The 13,399-nt window shown below is 29.5% G+C and overlaps 1 long non-coding RNA gene across 1 annotated transcript; it reads right to left on the bottom strand.

Annotated features, from left to right (window-relative positions):
- Positions 1 to 2,698: 2,698 nt before the first annotated feature.
- On the bottom strand, positions 2,699 to 3,947 carry LOC139907646 (uncharacterized). Its single transcript, XR_011784371.1, has 3 exons — positions 3,269 to 3,947; positions 3,077 to 3,216; positions 2,699 to 3,014 (listed from the first exon to the last, which is right to left on the bottom strand). It is a non-coding gene; the product is annotated as an uncharacterized lncRNA (long non-coding RNA).
- Between the last annotated feature and the right edge of the window lie 9,452 nt (positions 3,948 to 13,399).

Here is a 13,399-nt window from a genome sequence, read left to right as displayed (position 1 = left end):
GTAAGTCCACCTCTATCAATTTGATCGGCCAAAGTGGTTTTTTCCTCATCAGAGGTAAAAGAGAACAAATCTACATGACATTCTCGTTTTTTATATGAGAACATATTTTGGCATGATTTGCAAAAACTATTTTACATAATGAGTGACTTACATATCCTAAACAAAAATTAATAACAGCTTCTTCTTTTGAGTTATTAAGACATTGTGAGAAGTTAATACTTTTTTTTAATTGGGAAACAATGTTTAAGGAAATTGCTTCTATGTTCGCGTCCATTTTGTTAACATCAAGGAAAAAAATATTTTTTATAACTTTTAGAGGAATATCTATTTTAATAACATTCTTTATTGTTATGCACTTTTCTGCATCTAAGTACTGTCTTAAATAGAAATGGAAGGGCGTCAAGGCTGCCCCCAAAAAGGGTGCCCAGTAAAATTATTGTATATCTGACGAATAATATAAAATAACGATATCACGTCTTTAACTTGTTCTCTAGTTAACCAATTATTAATGTAAGCGTTATTTTTAGTAAAAAATGATTATTAGTTAAGATTACCTGCACAACTCGTGGGTCGGGTATGTATTTTTAGATTTAAAAGAGGTCTTTGATGCTCAAGGAAAAACGCGTGGAGGGATTTTAACCTGCCTTGGGACCCAGCACTTCACCTGCACAACCCGTGGGCCAGGGTGTATAGTAGCATATTAAAGAGCTCATTGAAATGCTTAAAAACATTTTTATGGACTGATAATAAACACATTTAAGGTCCATTAGCATAATTTATTCGTTATTTTAACAGCTAATTTGTGTTTCTCTCACTATTGGCAGTAGCTTTATTTTGCGTAGTCCTCAACAGTTTCCATTACATGTGCCTGCATTCTTGAAAATGTTCTTTTAATTTAGTTTTCAACCCAGAAAGTCCGAACTTTTATTTTTTTTTTTATATTAAATTCCATTCATGAATTTATCTTTGATTTGTAAGACATATAAGAACAAATATATTTCCTCTCTGACTAACGACTTTTTTGGTCAAAAATTAGTCTCTAACCCTAATTAGTGTAAAAACTTTTAAACCATTTACCAGGACGAGTTTAAAATAAATCTTGCTTTACAATTAAAAATTTATAGACTCCTTTATTGATGGAAAACTTGCTTAGTTTAACTTATGACCAAATGCAGAGCTAAAAATTCTTGTAGCCATTGTTGTTTATTTTCGTATTACTACCTTGTAAAATCAATTGCATTGCATTTTAATTAAGTACTCTTGAAGAATGGTTCAATTTGACCAAATTTTTAAATAAGAAACATGTTAAAATAAATTTATTTTTTACAAAATATATAATAAAAAATTACTTTTGATTTCTTTGCAAATATAAAAATTTAAAAATTTAATTTGTACATAAATTTATGGTCATAAATTAATATATACTGACTTATTTTTTAAATAATAGAAATAAGATATTAGCAAAAATTTCTCCTTTTCATAAGTAATTTTTATCTTTTTCGTCTATTTTGTACTACTCTGCAAAGACTTTGACCATAGCAGCAGCAGGTTTACCCTGTGTGTCGTTGTCCCACCTGTTAAAAAGTATTCAGTACAACAGGGTAATTTTACCAGCAGGCAGAAATGAAAAAAATAAAAATTGAGTTTTTAGCTGAACTGATAGCAGATATTAACTGTTAAAAACGAATGCAAGTTTGCCTGTTAATATAGAGGGTTTCACTGACACCATAGCAGTCCATCTGACTTGTCACCCTGACAGGAATTGCTTTTACTGCAAACCATGAATTCCTGCTGGCGTAGCAGGGCATTAAAAATTGCAGACCTGTATTACTTTCAGTTATTTTGAACTGCATCCGCACAGGTCAATCCTGTGTTTCTTACCAATTTGGTTCTCTGAAGGACATCCAGTTTTTTCCTGATGAAGGAGACACCTTTTTATCATAAAGGACATATTTTTTTTTTATTTACATATACATATAAAAAAAAAAATTCTAACAACAACTATTTACAAATCCGGTCGGAAGCGCCTCTCCAGTTTATGATATTCATTTAGTAGGTTTATTGCTTTTTTGATAATTTTACTTCCACAAAGTTTTCATTGTTTAAAATACTGATGTGATTATCATCTGCCTGCTTTATTATCATTTTTGAGGGTATAACGAATGTATTTATTAGCAAAATGTTTAATGAAGAAAACTTACGTATAATTGAATTTGACGTTTTTATCCGTTACAGTAGATTTGAAAACGTCACACTCCATGAAATTGTAATTCATTATGAACCTTATTCTCAGAATAATAGCTAATGAAACGACAAAGTAGAGTATTTGAAATATATTTGAAGCTCAAAGTTTAAAAAAGAAGGCTTTAATGAAATATAATCTACATACTAAAAAATAAACCATTAAACATTTAAGTTAAATATACAAAATTAAACAATTAAAATTATATAACTATTAATAATAATAAATTATAAATAAAGAATATTGAAATAATAGATTGATCCAGATAATTTTTTCTTGTTCTAACATCGGAATTCAGTTAAATATGCCATAACTTTAGGTTGCAATACACTTAATCAAAAAGATAATCACCCCTCTTCTTCATGGAAGTTGCTATATACAATTGTGCACAAGATAGATATAACTCTACCAATGAGATCTAACTAATTATTATTAATAAAGTAAATGTCAAAATCATAAAATTAGACAATAAATATATTAATAAAAAAATGTTAGAAATAAATTCATCGTAAAGATTTAGAGCAAAAGCTAATTATGTAGTAATGTCCGGCGATATTACTCCTTATTAAGAGCATCAAAAAATATTTCCCCCTGTTATTTAGGTATGCTTATATAACAAAATAATATTATCATGAAGGATATACACAATTGTTAATTATAATGCAACATCCAATGTAACTACCCTCGTTGTTGTGACCATTTAAACAGTTGTTTTTGCCTTTTATGAGTTTTCTGAACACCATTTCTTGGAGCCCATCAACCATAGCTAAGCCTTAAGTGATAAAAAAGTAATATTTATTGACTATGTAATATTGGAAAACCTAATTATCATACCCAAGTCTTAAAACGAAGTAAGTAGTCTCAGACAAACTTGTTGCAAACCATCCAAAGCTACTACCCCCGTTGTTGTGACCATTTAAGCAGTTGTTTTTGCCCTTTACTGAGTTGTGTATCATAATTCTTGATATGTTTAGCTAAAATAGAATCATATTTTATGGTTAGATTTAAAAAAAATTGAATACTTACTGTGAGATGGTACAAAATTCAGAGTTCCATTTCGATATTCGTAAATACTTTTTACTGATAACTTGATCGTCATTTGGTGTGGATGACTCAAAACATTTTATATGTATTTCTATAAATGACATCAGTAACAACATCCTCCATTAATTTAATGATGGTTCCTCGGGAAGGGATATGTTTACCCTTGTATTTCTCCATAAATTTTTTGAACGTAGATGATTAGCAATGGATAAGGTTATATTACATACAATAAGCATCCTTGTGAAATCAGACTTAAAGTCTGACTTGATGTATTAATCGTTAAATTGATTTTATAGATGAATATCCATACTCTAGTTATGAGATGAGGATAATGAGTGGCGTGTAATTCTAGACAGGGGACTAAAGGCACATTTATATCGACAAATCCGACAAACCATCTGTTTCTCATCCGGTAAGTATTTTCCAAATTCCTAGGCCTCCATTTTCAGAAATCCAGACAGAAGGCGACGTTATTTTAGGCATTTTATTCAGTTCTCTATCGACTATCCCCATCTAATATTACTATATTAATATTGAATAATAAAGGCGGGAATGATAACGTTCATGATTGATAGAAGAAGATGTATATTATTTAATCAATGATGCCATAAGTATTTCTTCTCTTCTCCTCGCACGCTTTTCTATTCTTACCAAAATTATCACCCTTAGATATTACATTTTATATGTACAAGAAAGTTTCTTGTAATTTTTACTGGAGCTGGTTGAACAAAATAATTTTTCTGAGAAGAGGGCACAAAGACTTCAGACGATATACAAAAATTATTCGTCGACCTGCAAGTCTTTCATTTCCTTCTTATCTTCCAGTCCTTACTACACAACAAGATGTTTCAGCACTTTTGCAGTCTGGGAACCAAGTGATATTGTGCAGTCACGAGGGTCTTCTTGGTAATCAAACAACAACTTGGCGTGAGCCAGGAAGAGATCGAGCTGTCAAGACATTATGTTAGAAACGGAAAATGTAATATTTTTCTTTAAAGAAGATGTTTGCACACTGAAAGTGTGCAAACATGCAATATGTGACACTACGTTCCATCTTGTTGACCAATGACCAGTACATTGGATCTTGGTAGGTCTTCTTGGACTTCTCGGAGAACATCGGAACCAGAATATATTTAGATACAGAAATCTTGGTCTTATTCACAACAATTGTTTGTACCATTACTAACTGTCACACTTAAAAAATGCCACGATGCCTTTGTGACATTGACAAATAGCTACAGACTTTATAAAAAGTCCTGGTATAACAAAGTTCCACAAAGAGAAGACTAGGGGAAAATGTAAACGGTGTGTACTTAGTATTTCAGGATTCGTGTGCCGAGATTTGTCCCAAACTTGTTTGTGGGCCATGATGCTTGGAAACATTTATACTAGTTTCTCCCTTATGACTCTTAGCTGAATAGTCAAGAAGCTTACAATACGTCTCTTTGAATATGTTACATTATCTTACGTGCATGCGTCTTGGGTAGCTATCTCTTTTGTTTTCTGACTTCTCCACTTGGGTGTCGAATTCTATTTTGAGATCCTTTCAATCTTCCCATTCCATCTGCCTTTTAGTGTAAAGGACAGTTTCTCAAACAAAAGACTAGAATAAATTCCCTAAAAAATTATAATGGTATAGCATGTAAAGGGCAATTCATGAATAAGCTATGAAAAAGATTTTTCTACATAAATAAATCTAACAGTTATACAGTTACTCAAAAGCTCAATGTTTGATTATTAGAGTATGAACATTAGACATTCTAAAATATTTTCCTTTAAATGTATACGGAACATTTCAAAACCACATAACCTATTCATTTGAAAATCCCTTTTGCAACTCTGGGTGTTAACATCAAATTTTACTATCAATAATTTTGAATTTGTATAATTTAAGAAAATAATATTTATTAACTTTGTAGTTTAATGTATGTGCCACAACTTTTATTAATTGTTATTATTATATATTCTCGATATTCTTGAACTTCAAAAAATGGATAGCATAAAGTATAAATAATGAAAGTCGTAGGTAACTGTCTATCATCTGACGAAATTACATGAAGCTGGCATGTGCTATATTTACAATATTTAACTATACTTTTAATTTTTAAGCTTCTTGGATGGGTGATGGTGTTGGGGACTCATAACTTATGAGTGTGATCAATTTAAGTATTTCTTTTACGTGAAATATAATAAATATTTCTTCCAAATTTGTGTTGTACAAGCCAAGGACTTAATTTCACTCCTTTGAATAAATTGCAAAAATGCTTACTTCTGAGGGAGATGTTAACACTACATCGACCTATTAAATAATAAACAAATAAGAAGAAAGAGCACACGCAATAACCGTTTTTATTAATTTTAAAGAAGTTTTATTTCATTACAAACATATCAACTCTAGTTATATCCATGGTAAAATCTAAGTTTGTATATTGAGCCGAAAATGAGGACTATTTATTATATTTGTTTATTTGGAGTACCTCAGTGGATAAATATTGAACGAATAACGGAATTTTTTTTTTCCAATATAGAGTATAGCTGAAGAGCAAAAGAGTCTATACAATTTGGTGTCCATATAACATATATTGCAAGACAATTTTGTCTCCCATGTGTCATTAAAAAATTGACTCAAGTCTTGACTCGATTACTACACTTCTGACAAAGTAATTGAATAGCATTTTTTGTTATAATTAGGCTTATGTCACCTTGAGTCGAGTGATTGATGAGAGCAAGGATTTTAGTCAAATACAGCCTGTGAGTACATTTCATACAAATGAAAAAGGACAAAAATATGCTGAGAGACAAGAGAATTTGATCAAAAATTTCAAAACTTCGAAAATTATGATGGTGTTTTTCAACTAGTATGCTACACATTTCATACCTGCTTAATGGGAATTGAATGGGCATGTTCATTAATTTGTAAAAAATGTTAATGTTTCTAGATTTCAACTGGAGCCTTACAATCAAATGATGAGTTGAAAAAGGGGTTCACATCATTATCCTATAAGGAACAACTCTGGATTAGGTTACCACCCGGATTTGAGCTTTCTAAAAGCTTCTTCGTGTTTGGATCATCATGCTTGTGCGAGGTTGTTTTTTCTGAGATGAAAGTAGTGAGAGAAAAAAATCTATACAATTCACTCATGATTATCTGAGATAATGAGAATTGTCAGAACAAGTTTGGGTGAAGAATTCACAAGCCAATTACAGTGATTATAAATTAACAATATTCAAATACTATCACTTTAATCATGTTTATATTATTTACTGTCTAATTAAAATCAAAGCCAATATTTTATTAGGGTATCCACTCAAACTAACAGTCAAAAACTGTTGAGAGACCTTTGATTAGAACATCAAATCGCTAAACAAATCAAAATATTTATTGAGATATAGTGATATAAATCGAGCACACTCAATAAAATATCAAGTTGAATTGTTTTCTGTTTTTTTTAATTCAAAAATCGGCTCACGGTTGAGTTCAGTTCGAATTCGAGTCGAAACAGTACTAGTTTTAATGTATAAAAATAAAAAAAAGTATTTATATGATATTATGTCATTCAATTATTTTCATAGTTGTGCAAATAACTTGGACAGACAAGTTTTGTCAATTCTCTTTTGTTTTAAGGGAAAGGTTTTATATGAGTAATATTCCTAAATATACATTCGAACAAATTAATGTAACTAGTCGATTTGTTATCATATAAAAATTAATAGAATCGATAGTAATTATATCTATATTGTATTCCATTTGGATATTACTTATCGAATATGACTCTGAAATATGTAGATTAAATTAATTAACAGTGAACAAAGAAACAATTTAATTATATCTAAAGAATTATAATTATTCATTAAATGAATTACTAATTTAGTCAATATTTGTTCATCATTAAAAATAGGCTGCATTCATCGAATTCAAAAATGAGTTTTATCTTTGAAATATTGTCGTGGCCTTATCCCAAATTGACAACGATATAGAACATTTTTGGAGAGTCTCTTTTTTTAAAAAATTAAAGTGCATACTTTCAGCTATCCAATGAGATACTTTTAAACTTTTTGAATCTATTCGTCTGGAAGCTCTGAGCCTCTGAATAAAAAGCACCTATTTTCCACTTTAAACAAAGATAACTTAAGTTATAAGTAATGATACATACATTTTAAAAAGGGTTTTAGATTTTTTTAACATTCGTCTTTAAAATATATTAACAGAATTTATCCCTATCTTCAACACCAACGGCTCAAAACAACTTTGAACCTTAAAAATAGCCGGGAAAAATAATATATGGTCATTTTCTGAAGTCCACGAGGCTCTGAAAGAAAAAATAAGGGCATATTTGGAATTAGGGGATCAAATTCTATTAAATTGATTTTGTTCCATTTTTGCTGTCTAAATTAGCAACAAAATTGTTGCCCACTCTTGAAAATAATTTATTAACTTATCAATGCATAGTACATTCAAGAGAGTAAGTATATTAAGTTATAGAAGAGAAGAAGTGAGTGCTATGATGACTAACGTATAGTACACAGAACATTAATTCTACTTGTTTCTATTCTTCTTTTAGTCAATTCCATGAGCAGTAACACATAAAAAATGCGTAATGTCGTTATGTAAAAATAAAAGAACCGAAAATGACCATGGCAGTCCCAACGTTTTATTGAATGTTTTGAAGGAGAGCAGCTTAGCTGTCATAAAGTTTCATTAAATAAGCTGTGAGTTCCTATAAGATCCAGGAAATAAACACAACCCCCACTTTGTATCTTGTATCTTGAGAGATGTTGTAATCTGTATAAAATATGTCCTGTTTAATACTAGTTCATTAATTTAGAAATAATCTATACTCAAAATTCTACAAAAGTAAATGCTATTTTCTCAATCTCTTATTTTAAAATATATTGTTAAGAAGGTTTTGAAGTTGTTACTTATAACTACTGAGGAACAAATAAAGTTTTAAATTAATAAAATATCAATTTTAGATTTTGGGTGGCTAATTACCCCAGGAAAGGACTGTTGATAGAATATCAGAGGAAGTATCATATTTCAAAACATAATAATAAAAACTAAGAGCAAGATTTTACAAGGTATAGGATAATCATATTGTCTAATTTGCATTTTTTTCTTTATGGATATTTTAAAGATTCACTAAATCTAAGAACCATGAACCAACTGAAACCTCTACTGTTTATCAAAAATCAATCTCTTTAAGGTTTAGTTATTTTTTTTTTGTATATATAAATGAGACATTGATATCGTGATATCGATATAAAATATGTTACTCTAGCATAATACATTCTTATTTCCATAATGTATCACAAAAATAGATATTACAATTGCAAGGATAGGACATTTTTCTCATATTATTCAATTTTTCTCTTTCCTAACACATATATAGAATATATATAATTCTTGATACAGCTGTGCCCTTTTATTATTTTAAAGCCAATAAATGAATTTCCATCAATATTCTTGAATATTTGTACATTATTTTTAATTAAATAATCAATTATTAATCTAAAATATTCAATTACTACGCAATTAGTGATATCAGCCAAAAACTCCAGTGTGACTTAAAATAATGTTTTTTATCTCTATGGTTAAAGGATTTCTAAGCATGTTTAGAAAAAGTGCCAATATCTGGCGTCCAAAGTTAGCAAAAGTAATTTATTTTTTTTGCAAGGTTTAATTTTGGAATTTTGTTTGAGAAAAATTTAATTTTTAAAACTAATTTTTAGTTATGAATCATTGAATTAATAATTTTATGATACAGAAAATATAAATACCTTAATTTTTTTTCCAAAAAAAGTACACTCAATCACGTTGACTATCATTGATTTTTTTAATGATACAATTAGTTATTTCCCAAAAGAGAGTTATGATATCAGAAATTTTGCAGGGTGCAGAAAATACCTGTATCTGATTGTGTCAAGAAATGATATTTTTTGAAGAAAAATTTCTTAAATCCACAGCTGTTTTCAAAAAATTAAACTTTTTGGTCACTAAGAAAATATGTTCCAAAGGTTGAACTAGCAATACGTGATTGATTAGATTAATTTTTGCTAACAAACAATATGGAAAAAAAAAAAAAAGCTTATATTCGATATACTTATATTTATCCAAGATCATAAATATATCAGTATTGATTCGAGTCGAAAAATTGTACTTATTTACTTAATGGGTGTATTAAAATGGAAGCGTTATTTACCATTTATTAATGTGTATCTTTATACTAGATTGTGTTAAAAGGATAATATTTTCTACTAAAGTCGATATATTTATACATAAAATCGGTATTTTTCAAATAAGAGAAACTTAATATAATTATTTCAATATTTTTACTAATAGTCATAAAAAAGTACTTTTGTATATATAGAGAGTTCGCACTAAACTTACGTATTACCTTGCTTGTGAAAATCGAGCTACATGATACCGGTGATCAAAAATTGTAAATTTGAGAATAAGTAGCATATATGATCTTTGTCAGTTGTGAAACGCTTTTCCTACTGATGTTTGACTTTCACCTACTTCATGCATCAATGAGGGTTGTGGGTAACACTAAAAATTTAGTGGACTTGAGACTTGAAATTTTGACTTGATCTCACAAAGTGCGAATACTCTTCCGAAAGTGCAGATCTTACAGTCCAAGATCCAACGTTTCCAGATATACCACAAATTTATAAATTTATTCAATTTTTGCTGCTATCATTTTCTGAATCTTTTTTTGTCTTCTATGTAGGAAACTCGATGAGAAAAGTTTTATCATGGAGTTTCAATCGGTGGAGTTAAAGAAAACAGCCCAGGCTAATTCCCTTATATTTATGGAAGGAGGACTTTTTAAATGCATGACGTCAAAGTGACTCAATAACTCATTTCTTCTCTCTGGTTCGGACAAAAACACTGCAGCTAGAAACTTCAAAAATAGGACTTGGCGTGATTGACTTATTTAGCTAACTACGAGATGATTTCGGGCCTTTATTTTTTCTTTTTATTGTTGCATTTCTCATTGGCTCCATGATAGTTGAACCATTTAACGAGTCGCATTCAACTGCAATTTGCGGCAAAACTATTGAATAGAATAACTTTTTGGATTTAGAAAAAATATCTTGTAATTTGATCAACAGAGAATTTTCACATTTCCTTCTATTCTCGAGAATAGTTTACTCCATGAGGAAAAGTTATGCATCATATTTTATGGAGTAAGTGTTAAGTTTTTTACAAAAGAAATATTTTAATCCCATTCGTGTTATAATTCCAGATTAAGAAAGGATTTGATTTTTGTCATTTTTAGAGTCCTCTGAAATGTCTCTCTTCATAAGTACACAAAATGTTCTGCCTTAATATCATGCTTTTCTCAGATCCAAAAAAAAAACCTAGAAAATCGTCAAAGTTCTTAATACATATTAGATGACAAAGAAACTCCATCCAGAATTTGAAAATATTTTGGGAGAGCCAAAAGTTTTTATCTTCCTCTCCAAGCTGGACAGGAACTCCGGATCCTTTTTAAAATTGTGACCTCAATTTCCTGCTTTCCTGGAGAGGTCTTCTTCCTCAATTCTTCCTCTTGACCACCTTGAAAACCAGGCTTCTAGAGCACTTCACAATGCCCATATAACTTGTCTTTGCTAGTCCAATTCCCCTTCTACCTGCCTTAATTGCTGCAGACTGAAGATATTAATATAATACAGCCTTACTATGCTGAACTGCTAATTATAACTATATAATTTTTTAAACGAAATTTTGTCGTTTTAATAGTTGAAAAATAACAAAATTATAAAACTATTATCATATTGGAAAGGTTTTGTGAACTATAATATTAAATAAAGTTGCGTGGTTATAGGATATGAAAATGTTATTTTATTTAAAAAAATACATTATGACTAATAACATATTTTTTTTAGATTTAAATTATTATCTATCCTTGGGATATATTATCCTACTACTACTAAAATGGATACAATATTCAACCCTCCTTCTTAATGTAATCCATTATGAGTTTTTATTTATTTATTGATAAAATTTTTTTTTCCAATAACTCCCTGTCTTTCCATTCTGTTCTGCCTCCTCCCCATTCGTCTCTCAGCTCAATGAAGGGAAATGATATATTTATGTGTATATATAATATACAAATATATTACTAAAGGCAAATCAGAAAGTGGTTTTTATAGAAAAATTCAGTTGATATTTTTAACCCTTTTAAATGTATATTCTATAAACATACTATACAGTTATATAAGATTCATATACTCACAGTTCCCCTCCTTAAAATGTATTATATCTTAATACTCGTCATGATCCAATTATTGTATCAATATATGTTTATATTTATCTGTATGTATGTCGAACCAATTTGAAATCAAATTGATGATATGTAATCCTACATTTTAGAAAAATGTACATATGAGTATATCTATGCATTTAAAAAAATCTCATTTCATATTAATTCCTTCCGATTCTTGATAGTAGAAACAGTAGTAGAGGTGTGTAAAATATCTCCTAGAGAGCAGGAGTGGGTTTTTATATTTAGTAATCCGAACAGGATTTGTATTTTCCAAAGCTGTGTTCAGTGTTATTTCATTCTTGTATACAGAATATCTAACTAGAGATAAAAATCGTGTGTATTTTGGGCGAACTAAAAACAAACAAACCAAAAATCAAAATGGTAACTATGAAATTTAAAAAAAAATGGTTATGGAGGAGACTCTTGACGTTTCATTATATCAGTTACAACCAGGGGGGATAGGAAGAACATTATTCTGAAGTGGATCCTCAATTCTACTCTGAGTCCAGCAAGGAATTATAATTATAACTCTGCAAAAAATTCGGGATTACGCTCCGTCTATTATGAGCACACACAAATGTTCAATTAGGTTTTGAATATAATTGAATGTAGCAGAAAAGGAAGTTCACTCCTCAGGAATTAAATAATAATGACAACTGCTGAGGAAAAGAAAATTCATTTTTCATATTTCCAATCGCAAAAAATGTGACCAACTAAAAAATACAAACGGTTTACATCGATTGTAATACTTTACCAGTGTGTCCGCAAAGAGGGTTTGGTGGGGAGAATTAAAAGTGGAAGTCTTTGTTCGACTCGGAGTCAGAGGTGTTGCTGCTAACTTTCATATTTGGTAGGGGGGGGGGGGTAGCCCCAAAATTATCAACACAATAATACAATTACTTATATCAGTTGTGAAATATCTTCACTAAAATGGCAAGTACTGTATGGGTCTTCGATTGAATTAAGAAATCTTTGATTTGATAATGGAATCAAAACGTAATAATAAAATAGCTTATAAATGTGTTTTTCTAATTAAAAACAATACCAAATATAAAAAAATATGAAATGTCTTATCCCAAAACGCTCATCAAAATATTATATTTTATAAAAACAAATAACTGAAAAAATAAAAAGTACCGCAACTAATCTTAAATTATTACCTCCACCAACGAACTTGAACGGAACATTCCAAATTTTTTCCTTAAAAATTAATGTTCTACCAATAGCAACGGATTTTCGAAAAAAAATACAAAAAATTTGATATTTGACGTGTTCTGCTTGAAATTTATTTCCCAAAAATATAATTTTGTGAATACCTATGAATTTAAAAAAATAATTCTAAAAAAATTAATTATTTAATTATTTTTTAACAAAATTTAAATTTGTAATTTAATTTTTGAATATTTGTGAATAGCTGCAAATTTTTGAAATTATTTTGCAACACTTTATAAAAGACTCAACCAACACAATAAAATATAGATGTTTATCGTTTTATAGTTTTCCCGTCTCTTATGTAAACTGTGGTGTCCAAAACATTGATAGATTTTGCCCCAAAACTTTAATATGGGATGAACTGAATTCATTTGTGGCATGAAATTTTCGAGTTCTTCTTCTGTTCTAGTCCAAATTGTAAACACATCATCGATGAATCGACCTAGAAAATAAAGAAGATCGGAAACGTTTTGATTGTGCTGCAATCAGTTTGATAATTATATCTATTTTGCACATGAAAATATTGGCAAACGTTGGTACAACTTTGGTTCCCATTGGAGTGCCCCACAACTGGATTAAGAGCTTCGAATCCAATTCAAATATGTTCAGACAACTAACAACTTTCAAC

This window comes from Lepeophtheirus salmonis, chromosome 2 (genome assembly GCF_016086655.4).
Source record: "Lepeophtheirus salmonis chromosome 2, UVic_Lsal_1.4, whole genome shotgun sequence".
Lineage (NCBI taxonomy): Eukaryota > Metazoa > Arthropoda > Copepoda > Siphonostomatoida > Caligidae > Lepeophtheirus > Lepeophtheirus salmonis.
Note: the sequence above shows the minus strand (reverse complement) of the source record. Positions and strands in the feature narration are given on the sequence as shown.